This window comes from Protopterus annectens, chromosome 3.part1 (assembly GCF_019279795.1).
Source record: "Protopterus annectens isolate FY-2018-M chromosome 3.part1, PAN1.0, whole genome shotgun sequence".
Taxonomy (NCBI): Eukaryota; Metazoa; Chordata; order Ceratodontiformes; family Protopteridae; genus Protopterus; species Protopterus annectens.
Genome location: NC_056732.1, coordinates 135316638 through 135338435, shown reverse-complemented (window position 1 = coordinate 135338435; position 21798 = coordinate 135316638).

The following is a 21798-nucleotide window of genomic DNA, read 5'->3' as shown; positions in this document are numbered from 1 at the left end:
TAGACCCAGTACAAACTACAATGGCCTATTACATATGTACCTCACAAGACATCTGCAACAAGTAGAGAGGCTGCAGACATACCTCACAAAATGACCACAGGCCTAAACCAGATGCCCTATGCTGACAGTCTGAAAATCATCCGGCTATACTCTGACACGTATTGTGTTCTCAGAGGTAATCTCTGCTTAACATACCATGCCATGTCAAACCCACAGCTGTTGGACATGCTGCACTTAGAGAATTCCAAACCCTCACAGCCACATGTTACAGGGATCCAAAACCTCTCATCACAATGAACAATACATGCAGGAGGGATGTGTTCCTGACCCAGAGACTCCCCAGACTCTGGAATAGACTGCCCATACATATCAAGCAGAGTGCCTATTTGGCCCTCTTCAAAAGGAACCTGGACAAATGGATGGGAGATAGGACATTTACCAGGGGGATCATGCCAGCTGCCCTGCTAGACAGGGGTGCAGGGAAGTAAATATTGTGGGAAGTCATAACCAGAAAATTATCATGTCTAGGCATGTATATGCCCTAGGGATGATAGCCAAGTATCAACATATTACCCTATGAACCTATGAACTACACTTTCCATTCACCAACGTTGGCAAGGTTGCTGATGTCATGCACTTTGAAATACACCTTTGGGAAAAGAGCAACCCAGTAATCTCCATGGCACATCCTATAATTGTATAATGCTGTAGTGTGATATACTAGTTAGGTAGGAGTTCTATTCCCAGACATGGCAAGTGTAGATGTTTGGGTGTGTGTTTGTCTGTGTAGGGAGCAATGCTTTTGAGGCCATTCACAGTCACTGCAACCTCCATTGCCCTTCTTTGGCAAGCCTGCAAATGTCATATTCACTTTCAAATACACCTTTGGGGAAGGTGTAGCCCTGTAATCTCCGTGGCCTGACCTATAACTGCGAAATGCTGTAGTGTGATATACTAGTTAGGTAGAAGTCCTAGTCCCAGACTTGGCAAGTGTGTGTGTTTGTTTGTCTGTGTAGGGAGCAATGCTTTTGAGACCATTCACTGTCACTACAACCTCCATTGCCCTTCTTTGGCAAGCCCGTTGATGTCATTCACTTTGAAATATACCTTTGGGGAACACGTAGCCCAGTAAGCTCCATGGCACATGCTGTAACTGTATAAAGCTGTAGTTAGTGTGATGTACTAGTTAGCTAGGAGTTCCAATCCCAGACATGGCAACAATGAGACTTGGTGTGTGTGTGTGTGTGTGTGTGTGTGTGTGTGTGTGTGTGTGTGTGTGTGTGTGTGTGTGTGTGTGTGTGTGTGTGTGTATGTGTGTGTGTGTTTTGTCATTCGGGTCCTTTGTGGAGGTGGCTGTGATTGTGTAACAACTGCACTCATTGTGGAGTGGGTTTTGCAAATTTCTTATATTGTGGGCCTATTATATGTCACAATGTCCACCTTACAAGGATAACAGATGTCAAACAGCAGACAGGTTGGGTTGACAATCCATACCCCTACATGTGACATCAAGGCCTGGAGAACAATTTAGGCAACCCTTGTATTACCCAGAGAACACTCTCAACCCATGTCTCATACACAGACACACTCAGCTAGGCAACAACCACTGTGTTGGTAGTTCCCTGCATATTGCCCACAGATAGTAACCATGGTGTGATTGCAGTGGACTACAGAGGGCATGGCAACCTGTCCCATCACTACAATAGGCCATAATTGCATACAGTGCGCCTTCACTATGTTCCCCACTGGACACCAGCAACAACTGTAGTGCCAACAAATGTAACCCACAAAGGACACACTATACCTTATACATATGCCCTGTATGGACAGATGCCACTGACACCAGAGAATACCTGTATCATGCTGTCAATGTAGGTGCAGGGTCAACCTGGTGTCCATTGCCAGTTCCTTCCACATGAGGACAGGAAAGGCACATCTGATGATAATCTGTGTACACAATATACCCCAGACACCCCAGGTTCACTTCCATATGTCACAGAACATGCATGTGGGATGTATGCACATCCCAGACACCGTCCATGTCATGGACTATAGAACACATACATGGCAAGCATTGCACAGCACTGGCCACCCACAATAGTAACCCAGATAACTGGATGGTGAATACAATGCCCACCTGTATGGGCCAACCCAGACACTACACCCTTGAGCCACACTGCAGACCATTTTCATGTGGCCTGCTGCCAAGGCATACCCTTTACCTAGCCTTGTACAGCCTTCTGGAAGTCAACCACTACACACCTGTGAAGCAATGCACCCATGCATGTCAGTACTGGCAAACTGTGTGTGTGTGTGTGTGTGTGTGTGTGTGTGTGTGTGTGTGTGTGTGTGTGTGTGTATGAAGTATAATGATTTGGACATCATTCACACTCACTACACCTGCCTTTAGCCTACAGAAGCATGCCTTCTGATGTCAGACACCTTCACATATCCTTTGCCCATATATCATCCTGATAACCCCTGTGGTGCATGTGATACCTGCGTATTACTGTATTGTTGCAAACTAGCTTGTTAGGAAGTCTAATCCTGACCCTGCCAACTGTGATATTATGTGTGAGTCCCTGAGAGAGTGTGGCTATGTCAACGCTGACATCTGTTCATGTAGTCAGGCACGTGTACTACACCTACTTTATCCCTCCTTTATCACTGTTGCAGATGTCACTCACCATCAGATATACCTTTGGATAGCTCCCCAACATGTAGGTTCTGTGGCACATGCAATAACTGTATAGACATGTAATAGCACTACATAGGCAGGGGTTTGAAACCAAGTACTGGTAAGTGTGTGACACAAGCATGCATAGGTTGTACTCTCCCACCCCCTCCCTGTCTTACTTTGTCTCTGTCTGTCTCTCTCACTCCCTCTCTGGTGGATGTGGAGAAGTACACCTGCTTTGCTTAGGCAACAGCTTGTGTTTTGTAAGTGATACTCATGATCAGCTGATGGCCTCTGCACGAATTGCAATCCCCCACAAGCTGATTGCATGTGGGACAGCTGTGGTAACATTCCCATAGTCAATTGCATGGAAATACACTCCAATACCTAGGAACATCATGTGGGTGTTGGGCCTTTTCATTCAATGTGAGCAGGACCTCATGTCAGTGTTTGGCAAACAGCCTCACAGATGGTATTGGGATATACCTCTAACAACATACATTGTGGAGAAAGGCCAACAAACAGGAGGGGGATGTTCCAGACATGACTACAGAATGTAAGTGCTGCTCTTCTGTATTTGGAGTAATGTTGGATTAACAGGGTTTGTGTGGATATGACTGGTCTACATGATTTAATACCTGTCATGAGAGTGTTATGTGTTTGAGGAAGCTCCCACCTGTAGGGTTATTTGCAGACTGGGCAGATTTTGGAGTCTTATGTTTCTTGTGTTACTCACAGATCACCTATCTTAGAACTGCAGAAGCATAGTCTGAGGATTGCAGTCAGTACATGGTGACAGCCATGACAGTTACTGACTTCATATCCCTCATAGGACATCTGTCACAACAAACCCTGTTACAACAGTAAATGTATGAGGGTATATGAGGGTATCACAGCAACATGCCAATATTGGCCCAGTGTTTGTGGCTCCAGCCACAAGTCTGTCAACCTTTGTACATATGTCATGTAGTAAGATGTGCATATGTCCTGTACACCATTATTTATTGACATCATATCTGATAACAAGCCAGTCAGATATCAGACTGCTAGGCATGTTCTGTATATTAGGGGTTATTTCTGAGGACATAACCTGGACATTCTGTGGTTGTGTGTACAGTAGTGGTGTCTGTGTACTCATGGTGATTGTTGGCAGTATGTGTATTGCGAATACGTACCTTGGCCTGTGTACAGACTGGTAGATGTCATTGTTCTTGGTCCTGTTCTATCTGATGTTACATGTTGCTCCAGTGTATGGTACCCTATCGGCTCACATGTTTGTAGGGCTAAACACACAAGTGTCCCATACCACAGACAGGCTTTGGACCACACTGTGTTGTGACCCAGTATATGAAGAGTTAGTGTGTGAGTGGCACATATGAGGATGGTGTTGATCAGACAGTCCATATAGTGTAATATTAAGCTTGCGTACCACATGTGGCTGTGGCTGTGTTCACACTGGTTGTAAGTATGCACTTTCATACAGGTGTCTGTTACCCTGTGCTGTGACATGCCTGTAGAGCCTGATATATTTGCAGGTACATGTATATTCCCCATACAAAATGTAGGCCAGTGTTGTGGCAGTCTGCCTGTAGTTTGCACAGTGCTTTGTTACATGCCTAGCAGTTTAGTGTAATTACCCAGTGTGATGTTATCTCGAGATATTTGCAAGAAGTACTGCTGCTGGGCCACCATAACTGTTGTGTATTTCTGACAAAGCAGTGGGATTCTGTACAGATGTATGTCACTGACTACTGGGTAGTATGTGGTCATGTGACCTCTGCACCACCAGTTATTATGTGTCAAGACAGACAGGAGTGTGTGAATGCATAAACTATGTGGGCATATATAGTCCAGTATTTACATGATATACCCATGTATATGGCTGTTAACATCCACATTGTCAGGCTTGGTCCACATGTCTTGCACGAAGGAGATCTGTGAATACCTCTGGACTGAGCAGAGAGTGCCAAACTGTCCACATATATTGGTCATATTTCTGCTGTAGTCCACAGGATTATAACTGTGCTATCAGTGGTACTGTACTATGATGTCCTTAGGATGTCTGTCAGTAACCAATGGCATACATGTCAATACCAGATATGACCTTCCACACACAACATGTCTGTTAAGACAACCCCTGTTACAGTAGCAACAGTCTACATATATACCTGCAATACATACATGACATCCTGTTGCACTAAAAGGTTGAGACTACTGGTGCTGAGGAAGGACTCCACCCCATGTTCTGGACTTATGGTAAACATATATGTATGTATATAATATATATATATATATATATATATATATATATATATATATATACACACATATATATCTATATAGATGTATAGACATATACATATCTACATGCATATATATATATATATATATATATATATATATATATATATATATATACATATATATGTCTAGATATATATGCACATATAGATATAGATATCTACATATATAACGACATAAATAGATATATCTGTACATATATGATGTACATATATATATATATATATATATATATATATATACATACATATAGAGATCTATAAATGGCCATATATATGATGCACTGTAGAGATGTGTATAAATACATATATATGAATATATATGTGTATGTACATGTAGACATATATCTACATACGTATATGTATTTATCCATATCCTAGTCATGTGTAGACATTACTGTTGTGTATTCCTTCCCAGATTTATCACACCGTATGTATCTGATATGTGTATATTTAGACATAAAAACATATGTGTAACATGTACTATACAACGGTAGATGTCACAACGATTGTTCAATACTATTCAATATGTCTACTGACAGATGTATTGAAAATACAACTGTCTTCACAGCTGTCATGGCATAGTGGTTAACCGTTGTGACTATAGTGTACAGGGTCCTGGGTTCAAGGGCTGTCTATTTTGTTGCTGGGTAGAACAAGGGCTGTTGGATACAGAGAGGTTAAGGCAGTTTTGAGCAGCTTTAAGTGGGTTTGCATGGGTTTGCATGAAGCTAAGCAGTGTTAACATGCAGTTAAACGTACGGGTGCTTGCACCATATAGTCTTCACTTACCAGTGTGCAAATCTGCTTAGCTGTTATATTGCAGCAATGCTGACACCTGCTAAGCATGACTCAGCCCTGGTAACCTGTGCTCACATCCCAGTCTGATAACATAGCAGGGTAATGACATCTATAAAAGGTTTATTTGATGCCATGTACATAACATCCATTTATGTGCTGTCAGTACAGTAGCAAGGGGTGTGATTGTCTTGTCTGGCACATGAGTATATATGACTTGTACAACATTCTTATCCATGTGAATGTGTTACATACAAGGGTAGTATCCCAGGTTATGTGCCATCACACTGGCATGTAGTGTATCATGCCATTACTACTGTTGACAGTGCTTTCCCAAGCAAGAGTAGATTGCTAATTGTAGTACTGGCAACAAGCACCCCTGCATGCATAGATGGACTCTGAGTCCTCACTGTCATGTTCCTGGTGTGTGAGCTGTGTCACAGTATATATTTTCTACTGGATAATGATATGATATGTGGAAATTAACTGTAGACTACTGTCTGTATAGCAACATGTACGTCTGTCTGTCGACATTTTCATCCTACTGTATAGCTAGTTGGCAAACTGATGTCTGTCATTCTCTGTACAGATGTGCAGATGTTAGGTATCCAGCTTGGATATGTACAGGCAACCTATGCTTGACTGACACTGACATGTCTACCCAGCTGTGTTATAACTGGCACAGATAGGACACAACACACTGTATGCACCACATGCCATGTGTAGCTCCACTACACTACCACAGTTAACAGAACATGCTTGGGTACAGGTCTCCAACACAGACACTAACTATGTTTTGTAATATATGTTGCATACATGCCAACTGGATCACCTCACCGGCTATTTGCAGGAGGCACCCTGATGATTGGTTGATACATGTCACTCTCACACTGAGGGTCACCACAGTGGTGTCTGTAGATAGATTGCCTGCTGGCACATGACAGGTGGCATGATACCATTGTACACACATCCCCCTAACTTCCCATCTCTCTATGAACAATAGCCAGGTACACACCTATGACCACCTGCAGTGATGCACCCCAGTACTGACAAATCTGTACGTGTACATTACTGAAGATATCAGTGTCTGTGTGTTAGTACACCTGTAGTTGGGAATACCATGAGGCCCTTCACACCCACTGCAACACCCATTGCCATAGCTAGATGTGGCTGCTGCTGTACTAAACTTTACATGTACCTTGTTACGCTCCTCTCCATACAGGCTACCTGAGCCCTGCAGTACCAGCACAACACTGTTGTACAAATGGGTTGATGGGCATGGGATACCCACTGTGTTCTGGCAAGTGTGTGCATGTGTGCATGTGCGTATATCTGTAGAGTACAGCATTCCAAGGCCACATACTCCTATTACAATATGCATTGCCACACAGTACAGATAGTGATGTTGCTGCCCATAGGAGAGGCATGACAATGCATCACCCTACTATGCTTGTGGCGTGTGCATTAGATGCATATTCCTGTAGTACCATTCTTGGGCTGGACAATGGGTTGTATTGCAGTCCTGGTCAATGTGTGATGGTAAGTATATCAGAGTGTCATCATGGGTTCCAGTGTGTACAATAACCACAGTGCGGTGTGGATGCTGTGTACACTGTCATTACACCATGGTACCCCCGGTACATGTCCCGTGTACCACTGTATGGTGACCACTGTCACCATTAACCATACAGGTAACTGATAAAACAATCCAGCCCAGTTATGCATGTGCTGTGTGCAGCCTACCTGTAACACATTGGACACACTGACAAGTTAGTTAGCACTGATAGGCCCAGGACTCTCGGATGTGTGTCTGCCTGTTATGTGTCTGTTAATGTGTATATGATGGTATGTCACGCTATGTATTGTCAATATACAACCATTACATCCCGCATTACCATACTATACATGCCTGGGGATGTTCTGCATGTGACATGTAACCTGGATCACATCAGTAGCACTACATACCTAGATAGGGGTCGAGTCCCAGTGTTGCCAAGTAAGAGTGTGCATGTATGTGGAGGGATTTACTTCAGGTTGCTGAATATACATGTCCCAGGGGTCACCTGTCCATATGGCACAGGCAGTAACTGTTATACAGCCCTGTGACATGTGTTCAACTGTACCCAGGATATGGCACATCCATGGTGTCACCACAGTGCCATACTCCTTGTGAGATATGACAGCAGACCATCTTCCTGCTGACACATGTGCACCTACAACACAAATGGATAACATTATGGAGACCACAATCACTCAGTGTTACTAACAGCTATATTGCATCATGGCTGGACAGCTACACTACCTGACATGTAAGCATTAAACATTACTGCTGAGAACATGTTACACAGCAGTACATTGGTACACTGTAGTACAGTCACTGTGTGCATCAGAACCATATTAGGCTGTCCCTGCAGCGATGTTATGGATGACAGGGATGTGTCACAGGTATCATCATATGCACAGGGTGTGTTGTTGATTTGCCAGAGACCTAGGGTGGGCCATACGTTTGACACCTTGTGTGTGGGTGAGGGGTGTAAGTTGCTGATATGGGCATGGTGATGTGGTGTGTGTGTAGGTATGGGGTTGCCCTAGGTGTGTTTGTATAGTGTGTTGGTATGCATGCACACAGTTCTGCCATGTGGCTGCCCTATACAGGTGTTTCTTGGACAACTGCAGACCATACCTGGCAGGGTGTGTAATTCACCGCTTCTGGCTACAGACACGTGGACTGTGCCTACAAGGGGTTCCATGGGCACATCCAGGTACAGGCCTCGATGTGCTACTCTCCCCTGATGATGACATATGTCTGCTGGAACCAGGTCCCTCCTGGGATTGGACAGGGCCACATGCATGTGGCCTGCTGTGGTATGGTGTGGACAGTGACCCCCCTGCAGTGCTGGGACTAGTACTGCCACTATGGGAGCAGCTTGGTGTACTTGCACTTCCTCGTTGACCCAATATACTGGGGAGCAAGGATGTGTTTCGTGAAAAATTAGTGCAGATGGAAACTAGATTTATTCTAAATTATAAAACTTTGTTTCCTCATGGGTTAAATTTGGAATTTTAACATGGTGTTTCCACATATTTCACAGAGTATAGTTGTTGTTTAAAAATGAATCAAACATGAATTTATAAAGTTTAAGTATTTGTAAAACAGATGAATTTATAAAATATTGGCATGACAGATGACTTATAAAAGTGTTTTTGCAGGCATGTTTAATTAAAATAGAACATTGTATGTAAGGATATCATATGAATGCATTTATATGAAAGTTTAAACTATTTTGCCATATTTAAAAAGATTGTTCCAAGATGCAGGTTAGAGTGTTGTAATAATAATTTATAATAATAATCAGCATTGATGGGTTAATATGCATCAATGATTCAATTAAGTATGATATAAAAAGGGTGGTGTTTGAAGCAGTAAAATGTATTCCAGGAGAAGGCGAAGGCCGAGGTACCAGAATTAAAAGAATTTTTCAAACCTACAGTGGATGTGTTCCTGTTTCGTATATTTGATGAATTTTGGTGCTTGGATGGAGTAGAGGTGTTGTATTTTTATACAGTTATGTCGGTGAACACTACCACTGCCACCTCAGTGAATGCATTGTTGACTCAACCTGTGAATTTGGCTTCCATATGGAAGGAAAGGGAAGAAAAAATGGCTAACAGTGATCCTTGGGACAATGTGGCTAGTGATTTCTCTGAGAGGTATGTGGAATTGGAGAGAGCCATGGTGAAGGAAGTCACTACATTTTATGATTTAAAGTTACTTGAAAAATACATCCGTTCCAGTATTACTCCCAGGGGTCTGAGAGTTGAACGATTGCCTGCTTTTGAATTTGCTGAGGACGAGGTTGACTTGTCCTCAGAATGGAAAGACATTTCTCTAAAGTGTACGTTAGGTTGGCTGGGCGTGCTGGTGAAGAGAAATGAGAGAACTCTAAACAAAACTCGTGCCTCCATTCTGCATATGCAGGAGAAACTGATCGAGGAAAGCTCCGTGACAGTATTTAATAAAAATTTGGTCGAAATTAAAAACAGAGTCTCTAAGATCGAAACGGAGGTGATTTCTCGTAAGAAAAGGAAATACCTCCGTGATGTCAAGGACCATGACACTGGTAAGCTGTTTTCTTGGGAATACAGCTTTAAGAAAAGGCGAGGCGCTTATCGTGACGTCAGAGCTAGTTCCAGATCGGGCGGTGGAGATACTTCAGCGTCTTCTGCAGATGAAACCAGCAGCAGAAAGAGTGTTTCGTTTGAGAGCCTAAATACAGCACAGGAGACGCCCGCACTTATGAATGGAATGGCAAGCGATTCAAACCAGTCATCGGCCCAGCAGAAAGGAAGAGGGTGCCGTTTTCAAAATAAGGGGAGAAGGAGGTAACATCGAGGCGAGAGCAGAAGAGGAAGGATCAAGCGTTCGGAATTCAGACCCGATTTTCAATGGGGGGGCACAGTCCCTTTGTGGACCGGACTTTTGTTCTCACATGGACTTTTGTGGAGGTGAGAGCTACAATATTGTAAATATTTCGGATTTAGACATATCCGAGTGTGCTAGACAGGTATTATTTAAAGGCACTAAGTTTGTTCCAGTATGTTTCCCTACTTTGGCAGACATTTCTCTAGAAATTAGACAGTTTTGCAGAAAATTGCACCTTAAGGAGTTTTTTTACCACAAAGAATGTTATACACACAATGTGGAAGAAAGTGGGAATGATGTTGAAAATTTAAATGGTTTAGACAATTCCCTGTTAAACATGACTATACATGAGAATGAGCTTGTTGATATTTATGCATTAGATGAGTTTCATGAAAGTGAAGGGGCTTTGAATTCAACACAGGTTATGGAAGGTTGTTAGTGCCCAAAGTACCACATAAAAGTGAGTTCATGCCACCCAGAAAAAATGTTGCAATAAATTTGTTTGAAAAAACCTTATTAAAATTCATTGAAGATGAACTTAAAAAGTTCCAGGAAAGTAAGAAAACATACAATTTGAGTAAAAATGAATGGAAGGCATTTTCTGAGCTAAAGGAGGTGAATGAACAGTATGTATTTACACAGGCAGATAAGGGAGGGAACTGGGTGGTTTTATCAAGAGACAATTACAATTCCATAGCCTTAAATTTGTTGAGGGACAAGGACACATATTTGGAATTGCTTAGCAATCCCCTGAAAGAACATAATGCCGAACTGCTTGAACTACTTGAAAGGGGTGAGAGATTAGGCTTTCTGACCATGGCGGATGTTAGGAAATTGTATGCGAAGAATCCGAAGGGGGCCAGATTTTTCATTATTCCGAAAATACATAAGGACATCAGGAACCCACCAGGACGTCCAATAGTTTCAGGAAAAGGAGGGTATCTTCAGAATGTAGGAATATTTTTGGATTCCTTATTAAAAAACTATTTGGAAAGGGTACAATCTCATGTCAGAAATACAAATGAAGTGTGCAATGTGGTCAGGGACACCAGATGGGAGGATGAATATTATTGGGCCAGTGTGGATGCCAAATCTTTGTATACGAGCATTAACAAGGAGCATGGTTTAAAGGCTGTGGAAAAAATGTTGGGTGATGGACCAAGAACTTTTTTCATTTTGAACTTATTGGAATTTTGTTTGACACATAATTTTTTTGAATTTGAAGGAAGGTATTTTTTGCAAAAAGAGGGCACAGCAATGGGGGCTGCTTTTGCGCCCTCATATGCTATTTTGTTTATGGCCCATTTCGAAAATTGCTTCATTTACCCTTCAATATTTTTCAAGAGTAAGGTAATAAAATATGTCAGATTTATTGATGACTTGCTATTCTTGTGCAAGGGTAATTCTGAGGACTTTGATAAGTTCATTTTAGAAATTAAGGAAAATTCTTGGGGTCTTGACTTCACATATTGTATTGGAAGGGAAAGCATCCAATATTTGGATGTGGAATTTTATGTAGGTAGGGACAACAAGATACAATACAAACCATTTCATAAAAAAACAGCAGCAGAGAATTTTTTGCATGCACACAGTATGCACAGTGATTCTCTGCTCAATTCCCTACCATTTGGTGAATTCAAACGCATAGGGATGCATACTTCAGAAAGGTCCTTAGTCTCTAGTGAATTTGATAGAGTAGAAGAGAAAATGATAGGGAGAGGATACCCTCATAACAGCGTAAAAATAGCTAGAAGAAAGGTAGAAAGGGAGTTAGGACTAGGTCAACGGGTGAATAAAGAGAGTCGGTCCTGGTCCACCACAAATGAAGACGTGGGTTCCTGTGTTCGAGAGTTGGGGGATAGCAGTTCCGAGGGTAAATTGTTTTTTGTTAACAGATATTCTCAATTCTCTGAGACACTAAGGGATGCTGTGTTGAGATTCTGGCCCATCATCAGTCATGATGATAGATTAGGTAACCTTTTTCCATCGAAAGTAACCTTTTCATACAGTAGGTATTCTAACTTGAAGGAAATCTTGAGTGTTAGAAAGAGAGGTACATCCAGAAGGAATATTAGAAAGGGCACATACAGTTGTGGAAGATGCAAGATTTGCAGCCGGGTAAAAAATTTGGATGGCATTAAAATTAATGGTGTCACATACAGGGCGCTTGAATATTATGACTGCAATTCCACAGGGGTGGTGTATATCATAGGTTGTGGATGTTTGCAACAGAAATGGTACATAGGACAAACAACCAGAAAGGTTAAGCTCAGGATCCTTGAGCATTTGGGTGACATAAGACACAGAAGATTGGAAAGTCCAGTAGGGAAACATTTTTGTGAGGTGCATGGGGGGGTTCCAGAGGGATTTATATTTAGTGTGCTGGGTAAACCCAATATAGTGGGGAGCAAGGATTTGTTTCGTGAAAAATTAGTGCAGATGGAAACTAGATTTATTCTAAATTATAAAACTTTGTTTCCTCATGGGTTAAATTTGGAATTTTAACATGGTGTTTCCACATATTTCACAGAGTATAGTTGTTGTTTAAAAATGAATCAAACATGAATTTATAAAGTTTAAGTATTTGTAAAACAGATGAATTTATAAAATATTGGCATGACAGATGACTTATAAAAGTGTTTTTGCAGGCATGTTTAATTAAAATAGAACATTGTATGTAAGGATATCATATGAATGCATTTATATGAAAGTTTAAACTATTTTGCCATATTTAAAAAGATTGTTCCAAGATGCAGGTTAGAGTGTTGTAATAATAATTTATAATAATAATCAGCATTGATGGGTTAATATGCATCAATGATTCAATTAAGTATGATATAAAAAGGGTGGTGTTTGAAGCAGTAAAATGTATTCCAGGAGAAGGCCGAGGTACCAGAATTAAAAGAATTTTTCAAACCTACAGTGGATGTGTTCCTGTTTCGTATATTTGATGAATTTTGGTGCTTGGATGGAGTAGAGGTGTTGTATTTTTATACTTCCTCGTTGACCACCAGATGTTGGTGTTGCTGGCCTATGTCCATGTGGCCATCGTCCCACTCCCATCACATGTTCTAGCACAGACAATCCACGGTCGATGAGGCCCATTATCTCACCCAACCATTTATCCATGACCTCTGTATAATCATGGAGGGTACCTACAAGTTCATGGATGTTGTCACTTACAGATGCGAAAGCAGCCCTCTGCAGCCTCCAACCCTGTCTGGTATACAGTTCCATACATGCCTGCACCCCCATGACAGTCTGAAACGTGTCTGGTGGTACCAGTTGTGGCAGTTCTGCCAGGGACATGATGACCAGCGGCCCTCCCACTAGCACCCTGGTACATCTGCCTATGTGGTGCCCTGATGGACATCCAGACACAGCAGCCATAGATACCACACTCTCCTGTGCACTGCCACCAACCGCCAACTGTCCCACTGCTATGGCCACTGGTGATGGGGTATCTATAGGCATTGTGACTGTGTGTGGGGATGGTGTGGATAACAGGGGGATGTCAAATGATGGCGTAGTTTCAGCCTGTAACAATCCCACCTGTGCCTCAACACACCTATCATCATTTTCGGTGTCTGTATGGACACCAACATCAGATTACATGCAGGAGGGACTCTGACCCACATCGCCACCTGTGAGGGGAAAACGAGAAGCGCACTTTATGGCCTGTATGGCATTGCATAACAGAACAGATATATACACACGCATACACACACACACACACACACACACACACACACACACACACACACACACACACACACACACACACACACACCCTGAAATTACACCATAATACCCACCTGTCCCTGAGTTTACAGACTGTCCCAAGTTAATTCATGTAAGTTCCCCATCCTGCATCACAGTTGGAAACATACACTCATTAATACCACTCATTAAAGTATCGTTCTTCTAAATGCTTAGACAAGTGATCACAACACATGACCTGTTACTCCATTAGCTCTTTGACTTGATTGGAGTAGGTTTTACAAGGACTCACTGCTGTCATCCAGTGTTCACCCTGAGTATGTCGGGACATCGTGAACATGGCCACCATATGTTAGGGGCTATTACATTACCTCAAAAATGTCATGCACTGGAGTGTAATTCATAACTATTGCTCAGTAGATGCAAGATCTGCTGCTCAATCAACTTATTATGTGGACAACAGCAATATATGGATACACTCCCTGGTGTTGTCTAGTAATTCCTCAATGTATCTGTAGTTCTGTAGTGCTGCATACGTGGGAAATCATTCACCTTTCTGCTGATTGCAATTTTAACAGTATACCTGGTGTCTAATTTCCCTCCCAATGCATGTTCCATGCTACATAACTTACTATACTATCAGATATTCTGAGATAACATATCAGACAAGTATTTCTGGTGTGTCATGTGTCAGTCCATGTCCACGTGCTGCACAATTCTAAAGAGAAGTACTGATGTATGAGCAACCCCACAATCACACATGTGCATACATGAACACCCAAACAAACACACACACACATGCACACACACATGCTACATGCATCAACCCCCCTCCACTCCACCAGATTGCACTTACAAACAACCCCCCACACACACACACCTACAGGTGAGGTTGCACAAAGATAGTACACACAGACCTCCCATTACCCATCTGTCAACATGCATAACATATGGTACTCAACAGTATGCAGCGCAGCTATAGTCAATCCATGCTAGCAACAGTATACATGTGGCTGTGTTAGTAGGTGATGCCCCTTCCCCTGGAAAACACAGCACCCATGTACACATTATTGCTGTGCAACTGTTCTGCACCCTGCCATGTACTGTGCACCATACCTCACAGGTGTACACACCATTGCTGAATGTGTATTACTGTGTCAGTTATGTCTGCTCTAATGCTCACAGCCCCTATGTGTTTGTCCGACACATACCTGGGATGATATTTGGACAGATGTCATTTGTGAATGCTCGATGTTTGATTTACAGATGTCAATGTCAGCGGTGCATGTATGACCAATAAGATACTATTACAATGACAACTGTCAATCCTTACCGTGGCTATGGGGAGTGTACACACCCTTATTGATATGATGCCCTCTTCCCTGATATGCCATGGAACCACATCACTGCATATGTTAACATTACATGAGCCTGATATGTGACATATGTCCTATACAATCAATAATACAATCCTATACAATCAAATGCAGTGTCTAACAAATGTGTTAGTTGTGCTGATGCTGACCATGATGGATACACTTCATGGGTGCATATGTGTGCATGCCCTTATCATGACGGTTGTTACACCTACTGTTATGTGTACTACAGCAGTCACTATTCCTGGCAGGGGTATACTAGCATGGGCCATCTGGATTTACCAGTATATGGTCAGTCTGCACTACACATGTCCCCCAACTCTGCACATCCCTTAGAGTTCATACACTGCCATCACTATTGCTGTGGAGTCAGGGTTATGTCTGCCACAGTTCCTGACTGTGTGCAGATACAGCCATTCATAGCATCCTTAGGATCCCTGCTGCAGTGCACTGGTGTGTCATGATGACACCCCCTCCCCACCTTCAGACTTTTTGCAGATGCTTGACAACTATGGCCTACACATGTGTGTCAGTTTGCAGTGTCCCAAACACTGAACACCATGTGTAACAGCCTAGTCCCAGCTAATGAAAGCAAACATACAGGTGTACACTGGCACTGGGACAGTACAGGTGGGGATGGTGTGTATCTTACAAGATACTGTCTGTAGGTTTCCAACGTGGTCATGGTACACCAGTACACATTGCAGCGCTTGACATTTGAGGACCTCTTCTGTTATGCATACACTACCTGTAGAAAGGCCTGGCTGATATTTCCTGTGGTACAACTGTCACATCTGATTACCCTAAACCATAGGCCACACATTTGCAGAGTCCAGGAAATTGCTGACACGGGTACTGCACAGCCAGTACTTGCTAGACATTCCTGTAACATCCTCAGTATTGTGGCATATTACTAGGCAGCCTGCATGACCAGTTTGCTACATGTGACATCATCTGTCTTGGATGGCCATCTGATTATTTCCTACATCATTCCTGTCCCATACATCCTTGCCACATAAATCACTGTCTGCACTGTTTGCCATGGTATATGCAATGGTGACGTATGGCTACATGTCCAGCTCATGGGTGCTACCTGTTGTGTATGTGGCCCACGCCATGTCATATAAGATGTGTGCAAGCCATGGCTGCCTCAGTTGGAGGCAAGTGTGCACATTTGATGGCCCATCATCTTGGACAGCAGACCAATACTTGGTGTGACATTGGGGACGTGTACTTGCTGAAAGGTGCATTTCCATGACAAATGCATGCAGTCAGTACCTCAACAGCTGCTTTCACTATATTTTATCTGGAGTGTGTACACTCATATGCTTCCAGTGTTTGTGAAGGTATGTATTCCCCATATTTGCTGCCCTAACCTACGATTCCATATTACACACTCATTGCTCATGTTGGGACCACATTGCAGGTTTTAAGGGTTGTGGACTGCAGTATTATGATATGCTGTAGTGTAGATCTGTAACAGTTGCCATTGTAATACTGGTATATACACTGTTGTAGCACTGTATAAGGGTGATGTTTCACATATGTCCCTACTGTAGGGCATTTGTCCCACCGTTATGTTCATCTCTGTGGATACATTTTGCAATGACAGGATGTTAGTTATATTGCGGGTGTCTGACATACCCTTCAGCTGCACCATCATGGTCACCACTGTGATGCAGTGCAGTTAACAGCAATACATGAACATGTACAGCATCTGTGAAACAATGAAAGAACACACAGTAGGCTCCAGATAAAATATTTATTGCAATACAAACTCATCGTGGTCAAACCATAACATTTCCATATAATAAAAACAAGAATATAACTTGACTTTTGAACCTGGTTTTTAAAAACTAGTTAAGCACTTTCACCAACAGTATGTTGGCTTCTTCAGAACTGATTCATCTTGTTATTCTAAGGTTTAAATAACTTTTTTGGTGCCATAATCTAACTGCCGCCCTTAAAGTAACATAACTCCATTCTTTTGACATGAGTGTGCTCAATTTGTTTATAAACACATTCTCTTGTGCACTTCTTTAGCCCTATGACTTACTGTATAATGGATCAAGTTGTAATTATAATTACAAATTTTAACTGTATTAAAAACAAAAAATACAAAGAATACGTGTAAATACAAATAAAATAAAATAAAATTTTATAATAAAACATACTATACTGTATTTTATTACTATATCTAATAAAATTCTATATATTTGATAAAGTGTGCATCGATTGTATGTATTTACTACCTTCAAAACCATTTTCTCCATCTTATTATAACATATACCATCCTATCTGATTATTCACTCGAAATGTATTATTGTTGTTGTTCTATACCCCGATAGTTGTTTCTCATATTCTGAACATTCTGTTCAACAAAATTGGTTTTAGTGATATGTTATCATTCAATCCTGGTGTATTTGAGGCAACCGTAAAAAGTTGCTGCCATACTTCTCTGTAGCTTAAAATCTCCTTCCTATTACCTCCCTTCGGATTGTGTTTTATATGCTCTAATATAGCAATTTTGAAATTGTGTTCTACCCCTAACCTTTCAATATGCCTGTAAAGGGCATTGTTACCATCCTTTCTCTTGATGCTATACAGGTGATCATATATCCTCTTCTTAAAGGATCTTTCGGTCTTACCTATATAGTATCCGGGGCATATTTTACATTTTGCCATATATATAACAAAATTAGTGTTACAATTTCCAGATTTAATTCTAATTTTGGTCTTGTTTATATTGTCCAGCATTAACTCTCTTTCCTCCACTATAACCCCACACTGGTTGCAATTACCACCCGCGGTGGTGGTATATTGTCCAACATTAACTTTCTTTCCTCCATTATAACCCCACACTGGTTGCAATTACCACCCGCGGTGGTGGTGCTGCGGTAGCGTTGTCACCTCACAGTAAGACACTGTCCGGTTCGATTCTCAGCTAGAGTGTCTTCTGCATGGAGACATGCGTGAATGGGCGTACCTTCATTGAAGGTTGTGTGTCAGGGCTGGTAACTCGGCATGTAAAAATCAACTACCAGTCATTAGCGGACCGGAGTTCTGCTGTGGCAACCCATAACTGGGAAAAGCCGAAAAACACAACAACAACAACTGGTTGCAATTACCACATTTTTTAATGGCCTTATGCTGATTTTCCATATAGCTGCTGTCTTTGTTCGTCCCACTGTTCTCTAATAATCTTTTTAAATTGCTTGCCATTTTATATACAAAAAATGGTCTCTCTCCTATATATCCAACCAGGTTGTCGTCTACCATAAGAATCTTCCAATGTGTTTCCATTATTCGCTTGATCTGGTGTACATAGGGGCTATACTCTAACACACATGCTCGTTGATATTTTCCTATACTTTCTGTTTTGTTGATATTATTTACCATGTGTCGAGTTTCGTAACTCCCTAACAGTGGTATATATTTTTTGCCCCATTGCTCAACAACATACTGTTTGACATCTCCCATCATTTCCTTATCATATCCTCTTTCTACAAATAGGCTAGTCACATATTCCATTTCCTCTTTCATATCTTCATATCTTGATGTCATACGGGCTACCCTTATACACTGCCCTTTATAGATGTTATATAATAATTTTCTCGGATGATTACTCGTGTATTGTAAATAATCATTTGAAAATGTATTTTTCCTATGTATATTTGACTCGAATCCTTCACTATCATGTGAAATAAATGTGTCTAGGTATGCTATTCCAGTGGTACTAACTGAACAAGTAAATTTTAAAAAATCACTGCTGGAATTCAAAAAGTAAATGAATGTGCTTAATTCTTCCTTACTACCTTTCCATAAAATGTAGATGTCATCCAGGAACCTTGTATATTGTTTCACATGTTTGAACATATTGTTAGGGAATATTACTGTTTCCTCCCAGTCCAACATAACTAAATTTGCGAATATGGGGGCGCACGCAGAACCCATTGCTACACCCCTCTTTTGTCCTTAATACTCTCCTTCATAATAGATATAGTTATGTTCAAGGACCATAGACATACAGTCCATAATCAAACTTGTCTTATCCCAATCTATATTCGTATGTTTCCTTATACTGTTGCAGAATGATTCCAATCCAATTACAGTACATCAATAGTACAAGTCCACAATACTACAGCGTATGCACATCTGTTTATTACTACTATGCAGCAACAGACTATATATATGTCATCTCACGTATGCATGATCTACCTGTACAGATGCAGATGGATACACAACAGTGGTCTACTGATGTGCCCGGTGGCCTTACCTGCACGCTCCTCTGCCAGTGTGTGGGTAGCACCCACCTCCACTATACTCTCCGCCAGTTGTTGTGTGTGCAGGAGGGCAGGTGCCACAAGGCTGGTGAGGAGCTCCTCAACACGTGTCAGGAGGGGATGGATGGCATGACCCCCCCCCGTTGCGAGGTGGTCCCCCCCGGACTGCAGCAGCACGCTGATGGGCATTGTGAAGCAGGTCACTGCAATGATGCAGTTATGCAGGCCGACATCATTGACCCTGTGGACTAGATTGTTCCACAGGGTGGTGCGCTCCTGCTGCTCATGGGCTGTTTTGCCAAACAGCACCTGGTAGTGGTGTACCAGGTGTATGATGATGACCTCATTTTCATCCGCTGAATAGACAGGTAGTCTGCTATGTGACATCTTGCCTGAAAGACATAAAGATGGAAACAGGTCTGAGCAACTCATAATCCAAGGTTACCATAGTTCTTAGTACACATCTCTGTCTCCCCCCACCATATCTGTGACAACAAACTGTTCACACAACTCAATAGGTATGGCTACATCTTACCTACCATTGGGACATATATTGTATTGTACCACACTTTGTGCTATGTGTTTGTAGCCATGTTCCCTGTGGGGAAACTATCATTGCTGGCCTGTTACGGACAATGTCACTTGCATGCCATTGTAAGGGCCACTATGGTTCCATATATACATGTGGTCAGTTTGCTATGTGATTGCTACACATCTGTTATGTGTTATTGGGGATATCTATGCACACTGTTGGACATGATCTGGGAATGTGTGGACTATTGCTACCCACATATGTTCTATAACAGTGACACTATCGCATGTTTAGGGAACAGTTGCCAGCAGAACCAGCTCTCCCACCTCATCTGGCCATGTTACCAGGCCACATCACATGTGGGACCCACCCTGGAGCCTCCTCATCTACTGGTCCTGCACCACCTTTATGTTGAACCACCTCAGGGGATGGTGTGTCCCCTCCGGGGGGCACACACAGATATGATCCTGTCACCCGAGGTCTGGTGCATAGGGAGCTCCACAGAGACTTGGGAAATGTGCTACAGTACCCTGAGGCCCTCAGTACACAATCACAGGGTCCACATGCTTCCTGCTTAGCCTCCAGCCCAAGCACCTTCAGGGCCGAGAAGCTGCTGTTGTGACTGGCAATGGGCGGGGACCTTGTTCCCATTGTTTCCATATGGGGGCTCATGGGGCTTCTAAATTGCAGATGACACTCACCATCCAGGATGTTTACCCACCACATGTGTCATATACCACCCATGTAGGCTATCTTCTCTATCTACCAACCCAACCCACCTCCACAAATATACCCGCTATCTTTCCCCAAATTCCCAGTTCCACCTTCACAGACAAGGGCAATGTGGTCCCAACAAAGGGTTCACATGTGACAAAACCGTCCATGTTTCGCACACTTACTGCTGTATATATGTGTGTATTGATATGTGTGATGTTCCCTTCCACATAGCATGCAGCACTGTGATGCAAAAATAGGGGACATGTATTTATATACATATGTGTGTGTGTGTTGGTATATATTTAGACATACACATACACACACACACACACACACACACACACACACACACATATATATATATATATATATATATATATATATATATATGTGTGTGTGTGTGTGTGTGTGTAGATATATATTATGTTGTATATATATATATATATATATATATATATATATATATATATATATATGTGTGTGTGACTGTAGAGCTGTATACATACATGTGTACACATATATATATAAATAAATTAAAAAAAAAATATATATATATATATATATCTATAAGGTACATTCAAACATCTGGTCCACAATCTGTAACTCTCCTTCTTGCACAGCTGCACTGTTCTGCCTTGCTACAACACAGACAGGTGCCACATATGGACACAGCCTAACATTTTAGGGGGTATATGTATATGTATATATATATATATATATATATATATATATATATATATATATATATATATACAGAGACAGATTGTAGGTAAGCCTATTACAAACCTATGGCATTCCAGCATGCTACATTACACATTAACTCGAGTGTCCTGCAAGTGGTGGGCTCTGGAACCCACATGTCCATCATTATGGCATTACTTCCACCACCAGCTATTGGCCACAGTAATATACATGTTTTCCATTACACAACACACAATATGATGGCTTACATCTTTTCAGTCAGTGCTGCTC